Source organism: Podarcis cretensis (genome assembly GCF_951804945.1).
Source record: "Podarcis cretensis genome assembly, chromosome: 3".
NCBI classification, from domain to species: Eukaryota; Metazoa; Chordata; class Lepidosauria; order Squamata; family Lacertidae; genus Podarcis; species Podarcis cretensis.
In genome coordinates, this window is record NC_137172.1 from 6,963,482 (window position 1) to 6,977,910 (window position 14,429).

Here is a 14,429-nt window from a genome sequence, read left to right on the forward strand (position 1 = left end):
TATGTAGTAAATATTCCCAGAAAAGGAATTCCTTAATTAGGAAATGTCTATGGAGTTCTGCAACTCCAAGAATATCCTTACTAAAAATGTAATTATCAATTTGACCAGAGGAGCAGAGGAGGGCTGTCCAATGGTCAAGGCTCTGGAGACCGAACCTTATGTGGAAGATGGCTGAAGGAGCTGGGTATGTTGAGCTTGCAAATGAGGAGACTGAGAGGTGATATGATAGCCATCTCAAGGGCTGTCACATCGAAGAGGGAGCTAGCATGTTCTCTGACTTTGACCAATTTATAGAATATCAAGAAGTTTGACCAAAATGATCTACAATTTGCATCAATCTTGGAAAAGAAGTCAAGGAAAAAGGAAATGAAATTTACTGCTCCGTATACACTTATAGAAAATCATTTTAAAATGAGGTACAGGTCTTATTGAATGCCAAATAAACTGGCCAAGATGTATAAAAATGTGTGAAGTAAATGTTGGAAATGTAAGCAAATAGATGGCTCATTCTTCTATATGTGGTGGACATGCAAAAAAGCTAAAGGTTTTGGGAAAACAATATATAATAAATGTTGAAATGGGCTATTCCCAAAAAGCCTGAAACTATTTATGTACAGTAGCTAGAATATCATATGCACAGAAATTAAGAGATCACAATGATGAATGGAAGAATGGAGGCCTTTTGTGGACTTAAAAAAGAAATTGTAGTCAGATGAAATTGTGGGCAGGATAAAAACCGTGGAGGAAAAATAATAAAATACCTTTAGTACAGAAAATTTTTGTAATAGATAAAGATATAATGCAGTAGAAAGTGTTTGAGTAGAAGCATTGAAGAAGTGGAGGAGGAGGAGTTTGGATTTGATACCCGCTCTGTCACTACCCAAAGGAGTCTCAAAGGGGCTAACATTCTCCTTTCCCTTCCACCCCCACAACAAACACTCTGTGAGGTGAGTGGGGCTGAGAGATTTCAGAGAAGTGTGACTAGCCCAATGTCACCCAGCAGCTGCATGTGGAGGAGAGGGGAAGCGAACCCGGTTCACCAGATTACGAGTCCACTGCTCTTATCCACTACACTACACTGGGCTCTCTGTGGGGGTGGGAAATCAATTTATGAAACAATGTGACTATTTGATAGGAATATCATTGTGAATATGTTTTGGGGAAAATAATAAAGAATTATACTACACGTAAGAGAGAATGGTCTACACTGACACACAACAGTTCTTCAGGGTTTCTGGATAGGGAAATAACTGGGACTCAACCTGAGACCTTCTGCATCTGCAGCAGATGCTCCCTCCCTGTGCCCTCTTACCTGCAACAACATGGAAGAAGATGAAGACCAGAGAAAAGCTCAGACAGAGGAACCTCATGGCTGTAGTTTCCTCTGAGATCTCTGCCAAAGGGAAGGCACTCTAAGGCAGAAGGAAGTGGAGTTTGGATGGAACAAGGAGGTTCTCTCTACTTATAGTGTTGCCGTGCCAAAAAGATGCTGAAACACACATTTGTGCAGAGACTTCCGGTCGGCGCCAGCGTTTAATGGCGGTCCGAGCCTCGAGCTCCGAGGCAGGACTGCTTCGCTAGTTCGGGTCTTACCCGCTACGGCAAGCGGGGGGACCCCTAAAATCACAGGCATTTGCAGCAGATGCTCCCTCCCTGTGTGTCAGAATTCAGGGCCGGTCAGAGGTATGTGCCTATCTCTCCAGGCACCGGCTGAATTCTTTCGACCTCCCTCCGGCGACTCCCGGCAGGAAAAACACACGAGGTCCGTTCCGGCGATTTTCCTCAGGCTGTGAGAAAAACACACCAACTGCTTCTCTTCCTTCTCCTCCCTGCATATCCCCAGGGAGGGGAATCAGACTCAGACAGAAATGAATCTACATTGCTTTTATTCCTGTCTTTCACTTCAGTACAGAGAAAACATGTCTGCTCTCTTCAACAAACAGAGAGAAACTCCACCCATGTACATCCTGTACAGGTCATATGACACACACTGAGCTAACATCCGGTGCTCAGTACAGAATGGACTGCCCCTTTGTTTCCATGGCAACAGTCACAAACTTCCTGTTTGGCTTTCCAGCCACAAGCAGCTGACTTGGCTGCTAGAGCCTTTGCTTGCTGCTGCATTGCTGCTTTAGAATAACATACTCCCCCTAAAGTATCAATGCGTGCAGCGAGCAAAGCGTCATCCAGAGAAGAAAACAAACAGTTGTTATACTTATAACACTCCCCTGTTGTTTCAGTTCCACCCTTGGAACTACCCACCACTGGTTTTACCAATGTACCTCTCTGGTTGTGTGACTTCCAAGGAATGAGTGCTTCTGCATTACCTTGGTTAGCAACTCTCTGTTGTGCCTTTGTCTCTGACTCAGACACAGCTTCAATCTGACCTTGGTCATTTACAACAGCAACACATGCAATAGCTAGGTTGGCAAACTCTTTTGAATACCTCTTGGGTGGTACACCCTTCGTTGCTCTCTCAGACCTACGTAAGAGGTGCTGCTCTCCCTTGCTTTCTGGTTCAGCCTCTGAACTCTCTGAAGAACCAGTACTAAGCTTAATCAGTGGTTCATCCTCTTCTGAGGGTCTAGTCATTGTGTGAGATTTCCTCTCAATGACTGTGACAACTGAGCTGTCTGAGCTATCGCTGTCATCATCAGTACTACTGAACTCAATAAGATCAAACTCATCATCATCATCATCATCATCATCATCATCAGAATCATCATCATCTCCTGTGGGAAATGTGTGGACAATCACTCGCTCCTGTTCAGGAGCACTCTCTAGAAATTTTGTGAGAATCACCTTTCCAGATTCAGACAAAATTACTCTGTAGAGACCCTTTTCATAACCCACAAAAATGCCTCTGGCATTCTTTACTCCACCTGGAGCTTCTGTTCTCACATGAGACCCAAAAACCTTGAAATGGGCAACAGAAGGTTTTCTGTGGAACAGTTTCTCAAAAGGAGAACTTCCCAATTCATTTGAAACCTTTCTCAACCACGTGTAACAAAATGACATTAGTGACTCAGCCCAGTACTCATGTGGCAGATGTGAACTAAGCAATTGCGCTTCCATTCCCTTTTGCAATTCTTTGTTCACCCTAACACAGACACATCTGTTCCAAGCTTCTTCGGAAGCTGCAATTTTGTGTCTTATCCCTTTCTTCTTCAGGAACCTCTGGAAATCCTGTAAGAGGAAAATTGGCTTCTCATCTGTGCAAAGACAATTTATGTCAGCATCATGCATATTTTTAACCTTGTCACAAAACTCTTTAAACCTTTCTAAGGCTTCTTTCGGTCTCTCCAAAAGATAAATCCAGACAAAACCTGTAAAAGAATCAACACATATTAGGTAATACTTTGCATTGCCTCTAGATGGTGCTAAAGGACCAATCACATCAGCATACACCCGCTGAAATGCCTTGTCGACCCTCGAGGTGACCTGCTTGGCGTTCTTCTTGGCTACACCTGCAAAAGAAATCATGTTAGAATCACAAGAATTACATTCCATGTAATCACTTTGATCAAAAGTCAACAAATACAGTCCATCTTTCTCTTTGGCAGAAAGATACAACTCTCCATCTTTGTAGATCTCGCAGTGTTGATCATCATAGGACAGTTTTAGTCCCTTCTTGGCGATCTGCGAAACGCTGAGCAGATTGTACTTCAACTCTGGAACCAAATAAACATTGTTTATAGTCAAGTTCAGACTTTTAAGATACACAGTCCCAATTCCGGTGGCTTCCAGCTCTCGACCGTTGGCTTGTTGTACAACGAAGCTTTGCTTCTTAAACGACGAAAACAAATCCCTGCGATGGGTCATGTGAACCGTCGCTCCCGTGTCTAAAACGATGGAATTCCCCACTTGTGGTGTGGCTTTTAGGGACATCAAAGCCTTTGCAGGCTTCGCCTGTGACTTGGCATGACCTCTGCCTGACGTCTCAGACTTCATGGAGCTTCCCTTGGCTCCTTTGTTCTGACGTGGCTTCCTGCAGTTCCGCTGAAGATGCCCAGTCTGTCCACAATTGTGGCATCGGACAACGTTCAAAGCTACAGCGTTTCCTCCAGTAGCTACAGCAGTGGGGGTGTCTGAACTCCGTTCTTCCCTCCCCCTGTCCTTGACTTCCAGGGCAGCAAGTCTGTCCTGTTCGTTCAGAACCACGGCAAAGACCCTGTCCGAAGTCAAATCTTGCGCTGGGAGAGACCCCAGCTGACTGGCAACCGTTTTGTAAGTCCGATTCAGGCTGTTTATCACCATGAAGCAAAACACTTCCTCCTGCAGACGGAAATTGCGTTCCACCATCTGCTGACGCAGAAATTTCATTTCCGTCAGGTGCGCTTGAACATCTCCATCAGGCGCAAGCCTCAGGTTAGTCAGCTTTTCAAAATACAGCAACGCTGAAGAACCTGCATCTCTCTGATGTGTCCTTCTCAGCGTGTCCCAAACATCTTTCGCGTGCTCTAAATCTTGTATATGAATAAGCTGAGAGTCTGACACGCACAGAATTATAGCGGTTCTGGCCTTCATATCCTGTGACTCCCAAACACGCGTTGGTGCTGCAGGGATGGGGTTCTCAATCACCTCAAACAGTCTCTGATTCTGCAGCAAGGCCTTCATCTTAATAGACCAAGATGCATAATTGTCACTGGTCAAAAGGGGTGGAGAAGGCAGGACTCCCTTCTTGGCATCCATTTTGAGGCCCTGCATTGACTCTCAAACACAAGCCTCTAAAATCCAATAGCTGGCTTGTTGACACTCTGTGCACCTGGCAGCAATAACACTGGCCGCTTGGAAAGTCCCCTTTCACAGTTCCTTTGTAAGGGCCTAGTCTAAACACGAGCTGTTCTAGCCTCTCTGGGCATAGCCTGACTTCCAGCCCTTATCTTGAAACTGGCCTGCGTTGCTAAGCAACCACATTCCTTTCCTTGGACAGGAAAAACCACAGGAATGTTTGGAATGCAGACTCTTCTCTCTCGGAGCTGTTTTTCCCAAACGTTGCTCCCATGAAGCAGAGAATTAATCCATCTGCATTCACACTTTTAAGCCCGAAAATCACATACCTGGGCTCCGTAGCTTTGCTTTCAGCTTCTTCTGGTCAGCTTCTAGCTGCAGAGAATCAGCCTCCATCTCAGGCTTCCATGGAGAGGGATGAATACTCCTTGATGCAGACTCCCATGGATCGTAGCAACCATCCTCTGCTACCAATGTCAGAATTCAGCGCCGGTCAGAGGTATGTGCCTATCTCTCCAGGCACCGGCTGAATTCTTTCGACCTCCCTCCGGCGACTCCCGGCAGGAAAAACACACGAGGTCCGTTCCGGCGATTTTCCTCAGGCTGTGAGAAAAACACACCAACTGCTTCTCTTCCTTCTACTCCCTGCATATCCCCAGGGAGGGGAATCAGACTCAGACAGAAATGAATCTACATTGCTTTTATTCCTGTCTTTCACTTCAGTACAGAGAAAACATGTCTGCTCTCTTCAACAAACAGAGAGAAACTCTAAACTCCACCCATGTACATCCTGTACAGGTCATATGACACACACTGAGCTAACATCCGGTGCTCAGTACAGAATGGACTGCCCCTTTGTTTCCATGGCAACAGTCACAAACTTCCTGTTTGGCTTTCCAGCCACAAGCAGCTGACTTGGCTGCTAGAGCCTTTGCTTGCTGCTGCATTGCTGCTTTAGAATAACACTGTGCCCTCTTACCTGCAACAACGTGGAAGAAGATGAAGACCAGAGAAAAGCTCAGACAGAGGAACCTCATGGCTGTAGTTTCCTCTGAGATCTCTGCCAAAGGGAAGGCACTCTAAGGCAGAAGGAAGTGGAGTTTGGATGGAACAAGGAGGTTCTCTCTACTTATAGTGTTGCCGTGCCAAAACGATGCTGAAACACACATTTGTGCATCTGAGTGGGAAATGCTGCAAACAGGTATTTCCTGCAATTGTCAACATTTGAACCATCCAGGCCTCTTTTTTCTTAACTCATCCTAGGCAATTTATTCATCTTGGAGAACTTCCTGGGATTTATCTGAAGAACATCCTTTCTCAAACAATCACAACGTGTGCTGTACTTCGGGTGTGGTTTTTCCAATTCCATATCAATTAACAGATTTCCCATCATCTCACAGAATCAGCTGCCAAATTCATGGCGCCTGGATGGAAAGGAAGCGGAATGTTGTTTAAGAGATTTGCTTTAATGCAGTCTGATGCAAGTGCAATTGCAGTACAGTGGTACTTTGGTTCTCAAACTTAATTTGTTCCGGAAGTCCATTCCAAAACCAAAGCGTTCGAAAACCAAGGCACGCATTCCCATAGAAAGCAATGCAAAATGGTTTAATCCATTCCAAACTTCTAAAAACAACCCCTAAAACAGCAATTTAACGTGAATTTTACTATCTAACGAGACCATTGATCCATAAAATGAAAGCAATAAACAATGTACTGCTGTCACACAATCAGTCAATCAGTTGCTGAACTGGGTTACACACAGTCACAAAAACAAAAGAAAAAGAGCCGCAAAAACAAAGACACAAAATAAGTAGCAAAAACAGACAGACCTCAGTGTAACACTCAAAACAGAAGTGCAGCACTCAAATCGGAAGCATAACCATTAAAACAGAAGTGTTGGACTCAAAACGGAAGTGTGGCAGTCAAAACGGAAGTATAACACTCAAAACGGAGCACCTTTGGCTTCTGAAAAAGGTTCACCATCCGGAACACTTACTTCCGTGTTTGCATCGTTTGGGTTCCAAGTTGTTTGAGTACAAAGGTATTTTGGAACCAAAGTACCACTGTACCTACAAAGAAAGAAACTTTTCCATTTGCTTTTCTTCTGGTCTGCAGTTTTGGATTCATTTTTGCTTAGTATGCTTGTTTCTGTGATGCTTGTATTTTTATGTGCTCCTCCCCTATTTTATGACCCCCCAAAAAACTCACACCATACAAATTAGTGGTTTTATTCCATCATTCATAATAAATAAACACAAACAAGAACAACAGATGTAAAATAAAATTAAAAATGCAGAAATGAGAAAGAAGCCCAAGTATCCACAGTGGTACCTGGGGTCACATATACTTCAGGTTACATACGTTTCAGGTTACAGACTCCGCTAACCCAGAAATAGTACCTCGGGTTAAGATCTTACTTTCATTAATTTTCCCCCATATATCTAGTCAGAATCCCTTTTCTTGTAACTTGAACTGATTGGTTAGAGTCCTACCCTCCAAGGCAGGAGAAAACAAGCTTGCTCCCTCTTCCATGTGACAGCCCTTGTGTTATTTGAAGATGGCTATCATATCTCCTCTCAGTGTCCTCATCTGCAGGCTCAACATACCGAACTCCTTCAGCTGTTTTCCAAATAATAATAATAATAATAATAATAATAATAATAATAATAATAATTTATACTCCACACTCCCCAGCCAAGGCCGGGCTCAGGGCGCATAACAAGCAATAATAAAAACAAGTTCAATGAATACGAATTAAAAACAAAATTAAAATACAACATTAAAACATTGAAACTTTAAAATATTCTCTCTTTTGTGTAGTGTAATTCTTTATTATTTTTCCCCAAACATATTCACAATGATATTCCTATCAAATAGTCACATTGTTTCATAAATCGAAATTCATAAAAGTCAGAATTGCTTCCTGGAAGTAAAGGTGTCTTTGTTGATTCAGCTAAGAATTATCAGTTCCATATTTGCAGAGAATCAATTAGATATTTAGGTATAATCTTACCAAAGGATATCACCCAATTAGCAGTATGTAATATAAACAAAGTATCTAATGAGGTTTCGTTATATAGTGATAGAATTATAGAGTCAGAGAATTGGAAGGGAAGGGAAGATGGCCACCCAACCTCTGCTTAATAACCTCCAAGGAAGGAGCGTCCACAACCTCCTGAGGGAGACCGTTCCACTGTTGAACAGATCTTACTTTCATTAATCCCCCCCCATATATCTAGTCAGAATCCCTTTTCTTGTAATTTGAACCGGTTGGTTAGAGTCCTACCCTCCAAGGCAGGAGAAAACAAGCTTGCTCCCTCTTCCATGTGACAGCCCTTGTGTTATTTGAAGATGGCTATCATATCTTCTCTCAGTTCCCTCACTTGCAGGCTCAACATACCCAACTCCTTCAGCTGTCTTCCAAATAAATAAATAAATAAATAAATAAATAAATAATAATAATAATTTTTATCTATACCCCGCCCTCCCCAGCCAAGGCCGGTCTCAGGGCGCATAACAAGCAATAATAAAAACAAGTTGAATGAATACAACTTAAAAACAAAATTAAAATACAACATTAAAATATTGAAACTTTAAAATATTAAAATGTAGCCTCATCAAAGGAGGAGAAAGGAAAAGAAAAAAGAAAGGGGGAGGGAATCAAACTGGCTCCAAGCCAAAGGCCAGGCAGAACAACTCTGTCTTACAGCCCCTGCGGAAAGAAATCAGATCCTGCAGGCCCTGGTCTCATGAGACAGAGTGTTCCACCAGGCCGGAGCCAGAGTTGAAAAGGCCCTGGCTCTGGTTGAAGCTAATCTAACTTCCTTAGGGCCCGGGACCACTAGGGTGTTGCTATTTATGGACCTTGAGGCTCTCTGTGGGGCATACCAGGAGCGGCGGTGCCGTAGGTATGAGGGTCCTAGGCCATGAAGTGCTTTAAAGGTCAAAACCAGCACCTTAAATCTGACCCTGCACTCCACCGGGAGCCAGTGCTGCTGGAAAAGCACTGGGTGAATATGCTCTCATGGCAGAGACCCCGTGAGGAGCCTCGCTGCAGCATTCTGCACCCGCTGGAGTGTCTGGGACAGTTTCAAGGGCAGCCCCGCGTAGAGCGAATTACAGTAGTCAAGCCTGGAGGTTACCGTTGCATGGATCACTGTGGGCAGGTCGGGGCGGGAAAGGTAAGGGACCAACTACTTGATGCGGCGAAAGTGGAAAAATGTCACCTTGGCTGTTGCTGTAACCTGCACCTCCATGGAAAGGGAGGCGTCACGGATTACACCCAAACTTTTAACAGAAGGCAATGGCACTAATTGGGCCTCCGCAAGAGAAGGGAGTTGGTCCCTCATCCCCATGCCATCTCGACCCAGCCATAGGACCTCTGTCTTCAAAGCATTTAGTTTCAATCTGCTCCCACGAAACCATCCAGCCACAGCTTCCTAATATCTGGTCAGTGTGTTCGGGGCCAAGTCGGTGTAGCCATCCATTAACAGATAAAGCTGAGTGTCATCAGCATATTGGTGACAGCCCAGCCCAAAGTACCGGACAATCTGGGCAAGGGGGTGCCTAAAGATGTTAAAAAGCATCGGGGAGAGGATTGTGCCCTGCGGCACTCCACACACCAAGGAGTGGCATGACTACATTTCCCTCCCTAGTGCCACCCTCTGTCCCCAACCAGAGTTAAAAGAGCACAGCCATTTACGGGCTATGCCCTGTATCCCCACGTCGGTGACACAGTGGTCCAGAAGATCATGATCAACCATGTCAAAGGCTGCTGACAAATCTAAAAGGATCAGCAGTCCTGACCCGCCTCGATCCAGTTGTCTACGGAGATCATCTGTTAGGGCAACCAGAGCTGTCTTGGTCCCAAAACCAGGACGGAAACCAGACTGAAATGGATCTAAAGCCATTGTTTCCTCCAGAAACCTACCAAACTGTTCAGCAACCACTCTCCCAATTACCCTACCCAGATATGGAAGGTTTGAAACTGGGCAGTAATTGGATAGATCTAAAGGATCTAGTGAAGTTTTCTTTAAGAGCAGACACACCACTGCTTCCTTCTGTTCCCCTGGGAATGTCCCCGTGGCAAGGGACAAATTGATAATTTCAACCAGGGGGGACCGCGCGACATCTAGACACGCCCTAATCATTTTTTATTTTTTTTTATAAGAATTTTTATTAAATTTTCACATTTTATAAAGACAAACATACACACACATAAACAAAGACAACACATATGAAGTTTCGTAACCTTACTTTCCTAACCCCAGTTCTTGACCTCCCCCCACCCCCCCCTTCATACATCCTAATTCAATTAAATTAACTCAGCAGATTCATATCTCTCATCCTTTACATATTATTATTGTATATATATATTTTTTAAAAACCTTTTACTTGGCCAGATTTTACTTATCCAATTTTCTTATAAATATTAAAACCTTTTCTAAGGTCGACTCGAGTTCCTTCCACGAATTTCCCTTTTATCTTAAAAATAGATCATAATAATCAAACACAAAAGTCATAAACATTTTTTTAAATTTTTTTTTTCCTTCCCCCCCCCCCCAGGCCCGGTTTCTGTCCCTTCCCAATGTCCCCACGTCCACAAAAACAGTTTTTAGCCTGGATTCCTCACATCTGAGGCCTTTAAGTCCCTGTCAGTCTCTCTTTGCCGGTTTTGTTGGCAGCCCTCCTCATTGGTCCACGGGTCTCGAGGAAGTTCCAGCTCGGTATCATCAAAATTTCTTCCATACAAAGTACTTGACACCAGCTGCTGCAGAAGGTCAGCCAATCATACTCAAAGAGGAAGCCCCAGTCATATTTCTTATTTCTTTTAAATTCAAATATTCCAAATGTTCCAGGGGCTTCCTCCCTCCTTTCTCGCATCTTTCGCAGATTTGTAATCCAAGGGTCTTCTTCTTTGTATTCTAACAATGTAAGCTTGTGGTTGGTACTCTCCATCTGTACTGGCCCTTGCTCACTCTCCCCCTGTTCCAAGGTTATCTCTTCTGATTCAGCTGCAGATTTTTTCCCAGTCCAGTCCATTGTGCCTTCAGCAGAGTCACTTATTTTAGAGTTCAAGGTTATAAGTTGTTTACTCATGGCCATAGTCTGCTCCTGCAGCTTTCCCACAAGAAAAAACATTCTTTCTAACTCTGCCTGTAATTTTCCATCTGCAGCCATTGTGATGTTTCAATGTTTCCCCTAGGGGGATTCTGGTTACTTAATAGTCTTTTCCCAATAGTCCTTTACTTTGTTATTTCCCTTCTTTGTTTCCAACCACTTTAGTTCAAATGTAGCAAATTAAGTCCGAAAAGGTGTTAAATAATAAAGTTTTTAACTTTCACTGCCCGTTTGACAGCTCCTTTGACAGCTATCAAACTCCTCGTTCCTTTTTCTCCAGCTCACATAGAGGACACTCCCGGGTCTGGGGAGGTTTAAGCAAAAGCTTCTAAAATTCCACTCTTACTCTCCAGCACAAATCTTCTTCTGTCAAATTCATACAAATATTATCTTTTACAAAACACCAAAGAAAGAACTCTCCACCTTAGTTCTCCGATCCTTGCTTTAAATTTTCTGTAGGCAGGGGGGTGCGGACTTCCCTTTAGCACATCCCCCGATCGTGCCGAATTCAAAGATAAAATTTTTAAAGTCCAAATTCCAATCTACTCACGGATTAATTAAAGTCCGAATTTCAGGGAAGAAAGTCAGCGGTCTCTGGCCATGGCTCGTGGCTTCGCTCCACTGCAGTAGCGGTCTACTCACAGCACCACGCCGCTCCCCGTACCCTCTCTGTAGCCTTTAAAAAGGCTCTTCGTGGGTCGGGGGGGGCGCTTTAGGTGCCCGCCGAGTCACCAGGTCCGCAAGCTTCCGCGCCTGCGGTTTCTAAGGGTCCCCGCATCGCCGTCGCGGTGAGACCCGTCTGCAATGGAGCCGATTCCCTCCGGAGCTCGGAGGGAATCCGCCATTAACCGGATCGCGCTAACCCGGAAGTCCTAGACACGCCCTAATCAGCCAAGACGGGCACAGATCAAGGAGGCAGGTGGTGGGCCTTCCAACTTGGAGAAATCTATCCACATCAGCAGGAAGTATACGATCGTAATGGTCCAACACTGGACCTGAAGTCAGTCGAGGGGCCTCCAGTTCAGTCACTGTATCTATATTGGCAGCGAGGTCACGGCGGAGCAACAGGACTTTCTCCGCAAAAAAGCTCGCGAATGCCTCACAACTGTGGGTCGAATTTGTGCTTAAATTTGGTTGTCCTCCTAAGGACGTTATTGACCCAATTATTCTAAAAAGTTGTGCCGGGTGAGAGCTAGCGGATGCAATGGAAGCTGCAAAGTAAGATTTCTTAGCAGCTTTCATAGCCATCTCATAGGCTTTCATAAGCGTCCTATAAGATGTTTTTGAGGCTCCGTCACAAGTCCGTCGCCATGCTCGCTCTAGCCGTCTTAGATCCCGCTTCATTTTCCGGAGCTGCTCAGTAAACCAAGGGGCCCCGTTTCAACAGGGTCTCCGAGGGCGCTTAGGCGTGATCTCACCGATGGCTGCCAAGAGCCAGTTATTCCAGTCCTCAACAAGGTCATCTAATGAATCGCCAGGAGCGACTTTTGGTCTCCAGAGCCTTGATCATCTGACAGCCCTCCTCTGTCCCTCTGGTCAATATCCTTCTTGAATGCCAAATCCTCATTTTTTAATTGATAATTACATTTTTAGTAAGGATATTCTTGGAGTTGCAGAACCCATAGACATTTCCTAATTAAGGAATTCCTTTTCTGGGAATATTTACTACATATATCACCTGGAATTCTACTCACACTATAGATTATTCTGGGAATAATGTTTGTTTGAGAGTATTAACCCTTCCACACAAGGACAGGTTAAATGATTCCAATCTATTAATATATAAAGAAAACTCATTGATTACTTTGTTTAAATTACATGCTACTAATTCGGTAATATCCATTGGTATGATTATACCTAAATATCTAATTGACCCTCTGCAAATATGGAATTGATAGTTCTTAGCAGAATAAATAAAGTCACTGTTACTTATATGAAGCGATACCGACTTTGCCCAATTTATAGATTATCTTGAGGAGGGCTAGAATTGGCTGTCCTCCGATGTCTCTGCAACAGAAGATCCGGAAGAAAATTTGGCAAACGGTTAGCTCAGTTGTTTCTGGAATCCAGGTTTCTGTTCTGTTCAGTGTTTCGAAGCTATGACACACCAGAGGCTTGCCCATTTTACTGGAATTTTGAGCAGACAACCAAACATTAGCACAGGGAACATGAATGGATTGTTAGATAACAAAATCTCAGACCATCCAACATTCTGCCAGTTAAACTTGGGATGTGAGTCTTTCAGTGCCATACTCCCAGGCAAATGATCTGGGGCTTCCCCTCTTCAGCCCCCGGTTGTTGTTGTCTCCTCTTTCTCCAGTGGGGGCAGCATTGGGCAGAGGAGGCATGGCTAATGGGTAAAGTGGGGGCAGCCTGACTTGCATCACCAGCAGCCCCCCCTCCTCCTCTGCTTCCATGGACTAAAGCGCAGCCGCTTTTTTTTCACCAAAGACATTTGTCTTTGGGTGCTGAGCTCTCACAAGAGCCAACTGAATGGCGAGGAAGCTCAGCACAAAAAATGGGACATCCAATCAGAAACTGGCATAGCTTCTGTAATTCCGGGATGTCCCAGTTGAATCAGGACTGTTGATGGATAAGCAGTCTTGTCTTGACATCTGGCATAGTGACCTGTGACCCTCTGATTGTTGTTGGACTACAATTCCCATCATCCATGAACTGCAATTCCCACAAGCCCTGGTATATTCTGCGTGGGTTGTAGCCAAAGGGGGAGGGGGAGGAAATTATAAGCAGCATGATGATGAGCTGAGCACGCTCAAGGTAGCCACCGACACTACCTCCCCGCCCCCCCAAAAGATACTCTTTCTTCAGTCCATTTCAGAGCCCCCGCCCCAGCCTGGTTTCCTAACATTGTTTCTCCTTTCCACTGCTGATTCTTTCTCCTCCCTGGAGTCTTCCTAACCAGTCAATGACCCCATTGTGGAAGTATACCTGAAGGAGCATATCTACCTTCATCATTCAGCCCGGACACGGAGGTCCAGCTCCAAGTGTTGGGATTTTAGTTCCCACCAGCTGCAAACAAGCAGCCAGATTGTTTACATCATGTGATGTATCTGAGCATGTGACAGGAAGTCTGAGCCAGTTCTCAGTGCTCTCAGTATAATCTGGGTGGAGTTACTGTGAGTTGTCTTCCGCTTCTGGGTAGATGCAGAGTCGTGTCGTAGACTCGCATCCTGTACTGCTCAGGCGACCAGGTATGCTTTTGTACAGTCTTAATAAAGTAGCAGTTGGACTACAGACTCTCCTCTTTCTTCTGTGATGGATTGCCAGAAGATTCCTAGCGTGCTCCTCTCAGGAGGGAGGGGTCGCTTATCAATGGTTTCTCTGGACTGAGGGGGATTCCAGCCAGAGAGTGACCTCCGGAGAAAGGCCCTGGGTGCCTGGGATGCTGGCACCGCTCCCGGGCAGGCGTTTTCCCAATAACCTTCTGGCGGTTCCTTCATTGGGAGAGGCGAGGTTACAGGGAAGCAGGCAGAGGGCCTTGTAGGTAGTGGTGACCAAGGAACTAAGGGCAACGGCACCAGCGTGGTATTGGTCTAAGACATGGGCTCATGGGAGAA

The 14,429-nt window shown here is 44.8% G+C and overlaps 1 protein-coding gene across 1 annotated transcript in view; it reads right to left on the reverse strand.

The window, feature by feature from the left end:
• The window catches only part of LOC307211811 (uncharacterized protein), a 198,677-nt gene that overhangs the window by 123,934 nt on the left and 60,314 nt on the right, over positions 1 to 14,429 (reverse strand). The window lies entirely within an intron of this gene.